Raw genomic sequence first — 5,198 nt, forward strand, 5'->3', positions numbered from 1 at the left:
CCCCCCCGGGCACGGCCGGTCCCCGCGGGGCTCCCGGGGGGGGACACACGCTCTGCCCCGGACCCCCGTCCCCCTGAGACCCCAGACCCGGGAGGGGGGAGCGCCTGCCCCCCGCCCCCTCCTGCACTCGAGAGACCCCCCAAAAAGGTGGTCCCGGGGCCGGGGGGGCTTCTCCCCTTCATCCCCGGGGGGGTCACGGGCACCGCGGAGCCGCGGCCCCGCACGGTGGGGGCTGGGCTCCCCTTCTACCCCCTCCCCCCTCCCAAAGCCCCCGAACATTTTATTCCCTGAATTGTTCTCGGAGCCGCTTCCATTATGGAATTACATCTTTCCCCTGTGCAGCGCAGGGTTATTAATAGCTGCTCTCCTTTTGCTGCCACTGCCGCTCCAAAGGGGCCCTGGGGGAAGGACCCCCTGCAGCCCCCCGGGCCGGGGGGATCCCTGCCAGGTCCCAGATCCTGGATGGACGGGCCCACGGCTCGGCAGGGACAGACCCACGGCATGGACGTGGCTCTGCGTGACCCCGGTGGCAGGAGGATCCCCGGAAAGGCCTTATCCCACCCCACCGGAGGAACTGGGATGAGGGACTGGGGGGATCCAGCAGCACAGGGGAGCTGGGAGCTGCTGGAGCGATCCTGATCCCGGCCATTTGCCTCCATCACTCCTGGCTCATCGGGAGAGGGGAAAAGGAGTCGGGGCAAAACCCGGCTTTGGCTTCACCCGGCCCTTGTTCCCCCCCCGGAGACCCAAAGGGAGCAAAGCTTCGAGCTGGGAGCACCCACTGGGCTCCCATCCCAGATCCCCCTTCCCAGCACTGTGCCCAGTGCCTGGATGGAGCCTTGGGTGTGCTGGGAGAGCGTGGTGGTGACCCAGGACCTGGAGCATCACCAGGGGCACAGACAGACCCCTGCCCGCCCTGGGCTGGTGTTGGTGGGTACCACCCACGGGATGCTGAGGTGCCCGGTGATTCCCGCCTGGAATCACGACTGGAGCAGGACCTGGGTGCTGCACTGGGGCCGAAAATGCATCACAAGGCCTGGAATGTTTTGGGAGGCTGATGCCAGGCGGGCACTGGGCTGCTCTGATGCTCCAGTGAGCAAAGCACGGCCGTTTCCATCGGAATTCCTGCCAGGGAGCAGCATTTTGTCTTTGGTGCGTGGCCTGGAGATGGAAAACAGCTCTTGGAGCGTCACCTTTGGGCAGGGGAGCACCGGAGAGCCCGGGGAGGGGCGGGCAGGATCCACTGGAACAGGCTCTGCCGCAAACAGGGCCCCGGAAAAATCCAGTGCCAGCTCGGGCGGATTTGCTGCAAAGCACTTTGAAGTGCAAATTAAGGTTTTCCATCAGGTTGGAAGTTAATTTTGACGCAAAGGGAAACAGCCCGGCCCCGGCCCCGCCGCGTGTGGGATGGAGGCAGCGCCGTGCTGGGGGTGCAGGGCCCGGGGGGACCCCCCAAAACCCCCCGAGGGGGGGCAGAAGGTCCCTGGGCACTGAGGACAAGCCTTGCAGCCACCCCGGGAGCTGTCGGGGAGTTGGATGCGGAGAGGAGGAACAGAGGGAGCCTCCAGAGGCAGGAGGAGAGATCCAAGCTCCTGTGATTGCCTCCCACCTGAGCCAGACTCCAGGATTTGGGGTCCCCGTTGCAGCCCCTCAGCCAATCCTGCACCTGAGAGCTACGGACAGAGCTGGATCCAGCCTGGCCATCCCATGGGATGCTCTGCTCTTCCCACGCAGCCACCTCACCCCAGGACATCGGGGATGTGGTGGGGGGAGCCAAGGGGAGCACTGGGCACTCCCCACACCCCGTGTCCTTTTTTTTCCTCCTCCCAGCAGTTCCTGGAAAGTTTTAGGGCAAGAGCAGCCTCAGGGAAGGTCCTTCCGACTGGTGGGGATCCCTCTGGAACGCTGGGGAAGGGAAAAGGGAAGATCCCCCAGTGCCCAAGGGTGGGCTCACGGCACCCCCGGATTTTTGGGGCGCAGGGGTTGAGAGGTGCAGTGCCCAGAGGGAGGGGGGGATGGCTCTGCAGCCGGATTTCCTGGGAATTATCGGGAAAGCAGGTAAAATCCTCACTCCCCAGCAGCATCTGTGATGGGAACTCAGTGGGCAGGAGGCAAAGGGCAGCATGGAAATGGTGCCAGAGGGAGGGAATGTGGGCAGGGATGAGGGAAGGGATGAGGAAAGGGATGAAGGAAGGGATGAGGGAAGGGATGAGGGCAGGGATGAGGGAAGGGATGAGGGAAGGGATGAGGGCAGGGATGAGGGAAGGGATGAGGGCAGGGACGAGGGAAGGGATGAGGGCAGGGATGAGAGCAGGGATACAGGCAGGGGTGAAGGCAGGGATCAGGGCAGGGATATGGGCAGGGCTGCCCTCATCCCACCAGCCTTCCCCCTCCATGGCCCCTTTGCCCCCAGCCCCACCCTCCTGCCCGGGGGCTCCACCCGGAGCTTTTCCTCTGCTCCAAAACCCTCTCGAATCCACGTTTGTCCCTCCCCGTGTCCCAGGAGCCTCCACTGCCTGCCGGGGATGGTCCCTGGGCTCCCGGCCCTGCCCTGTGCCCGGGGCTGCTTCCCTGCATTCCCAGCGTCCTCCCGCCTCCCGCTCTCCCGGATTCCCATCCCAGCTCCCTGAATTATTTAACTCTAACGCATCTCGGGCACCCTCGGGGCCTCAGGGCACTTCCATGGAGCCTGTGGCAGGGAATGGTGGAGAGCAGGGAAGAGCAGGGCAAGGAAAGGAGGGGGAGGAGAGCAGGGATCTCTCCCAGCTCCCAAGGATCTCTCCCAGCTCCCAGCCCAGGATTCTTGGAGGCTGCCAGTTCTTCACACGAGGCCTGGGCTGCGCTGGAAGCATCAGTTGAACCCAAAAACCTCCCCTCCATCATCCTCAGTGACACTCCTGGGTTTGTTCCCTCCTTAACTCCTTTCAGGGGGAATTAAGGAGCCCCTTGGATCCCTCAATCCAAGACTTCACCTGCCTTGACCCATCAGTCCCTGCCCACAGACAGTGTCCAAAGTGGGAACACAAACCCCCAGCCCCACCAGCAGCTGGGTCTGTATGGAGAGACCTTCATCATGGAAAACCTCAGACCATTTTCCACCTGGCTTATCCTGCCCTGCTGTGGAAAAATTCTGGCCTGGAAGAACATCCCTGGCCTGGAAGAACATCCCTGGCCTGGAAGAACATCCCTGGCTTGGAAGAACATCCTCATGTGTTCATAAATCCAGCACTGAGCTCGTTCCTCCCACTGCCAGAGGGGTCCCTGGGCTGGTTGGAGGTGTTTCTGGGGTTTCCTGGGAATATCCAAGCACCCATCCCACAGACCCAGCATCCTGATCCTGGCTCAGCTCTTCCACACTCATCCCGACCCTGATCCCGGCTCAGCGCCCTCGTGGCACATCTGGGTGCTGGAATCAGGGAGAAGGGATGTCTCCCATCTGGATTCCTGGGATTTCAGTGCGACAGGGAAGCCCCACCAGGTGAGGGCACGGGAGCAGTGCTGGTGTAGCCATGCAGGGATGATCCCCGTGGGATGGGAATGATCAGGAGGATCGGGAATGATCAGGAGGATCAGGAACGACCAGGAGGGATGTGGCTCCTCCAGCACTCCCCAGCACCCGGAGCAATGGGCAAAAACCACCTCAACAAGGAGAAAAAAGCTGCGAAGTTCAGGTCCCCTCAGCTGGGAAGTCGTATTCCAGGGGGTGACACCAACTCCAGGGACACGCCGGGTGCTCCATCCCCTCGTGGAGCCACCCCCGGGGTGGGAAAGTGCCACCCCCAGGGTGGGAAGTGCCACACCCGGGGTGGGAAAGTGCCAGACAGCGACTGGGAGGAGGCACCGAGGCCGCAGCGGCACCTCCGAGGCTCCAAACCCCAGTCGTTGCCTGTTTTTCCCACCTCTCCCGAGGAAAACCGGGTTTCCCCCCCTTCTTCCCTGCGGGGAGCTCAGCACGTCGGGGAAGGAGCTCCACCCTAAACCCGGCAGCGGGGAAAGGGGCCCGGGGGGGCCGATCCCGGGAATGCTGCGGGTGTCCCCGGGCGCCGGGGTGGCACATACGGCCGATGACACAGCGCTGGCACCTCCGGATCCCCCGGGAGAGGAAACGGGAGCTCGTCACTCCCGGAGCGCTCACCCACCCACGTGTCTCCGACAGGGCGGGGGAAGGATCCTGGCAGCGGCCTCGGGGGAAATGAGGCAGCAAAAGGGAAGGAAAACAACAAAATAAGTGGGATTTTGGGGATTCGGGAGGTGAGCAAACGGCTCCTCCCGGGGTCCTCTCCCCCCGTGGCTGTCACGGGGCGGGTGGAGGGAAGGGGGTGATGGTGATGGGTGAAGGCGGAGGAGCGTCAAGGGGGTGGTTCTTTCGCTGATTAATTGATAAAATTTAATCAGTTAAACGATTTGGAGCCGCAATTTCAAGGTTGTGTTGACGGGGGGAAGGGGGGGGATGAGATTAAATTTGTCCCCCACCTGCACCAAGGGGTTGGTTGAGAGGGGAAGGGCAGGACCAAGGAGCAGAGGGGAGTTGTCGCCGACAGCACCTTCACGGAGCCAAATCTCGGGCAGTTTGGAATATCCAAAAGCTCCAGGAGTTCGGGATCTCTGGGAGCGTGGAGTGCCCAGCAGTCTGGGATCTCTGGGAATATGGAATCCCAGGGAGTTTGGAACCTCCAGCGCCAGCCTGGGCAGCCTCTGCTGAGCCGACCACGTCTCAATTCTAGTGCTGGAACGAGACTTGGAGGAAGAAAATAATTTAAAAAAACCCAATAAAGTTATTTATTAACTTTATTACTTATCCTATCAATTAAACCGGCCAAGCAGTGAAATCAGTTATAAAAAAAAAAATAAATAAAAGGATATAAAAGAGGTGTTTTGCCCTCAACCCACAGCGATGGGATCGGGGATAACAGGGCGGCTCCTGCTTTGCTGCTGCGGATTTTGGGAAGATTCCCCAAAACCCACCCCCAAAAACCCCCAAAACAAAGAGGCCAGACACAGGTTTGTTCCACTACTGTCTCTGTACTTTATTCTCCTGCTGTCTACAGCCTTTACAGCCACACAGGACAGACACAGGTCGCACTGAGGAATGCTCAGGTTCCTCCCTCGCGCCCCTTTCCCCAGGAATGGCTTTTTGCTTTTTTTTTTTTTTTAATAGTTTTTTAAATTTTTTTAAATTCATATTTAGGAAACTCCCA

The sequence above is a fragment of the Lepidothrix coronata genome, unplaced genomic scaffold (genome assembly GCF_001604755.1).
Source record: "Lepidothrix coronata isolate B3197 unplaced genomic scaffold, Lepidothrix_coronata-1.0 Scaffold316, whole genome shotgun sequence".
NCBI classification, from domain to species: Eukaryota; Metazoa; Chordata; class Aves; order Passeriformes; family Pipridae; genus Lepidothrix; species Lepidothrix coronata.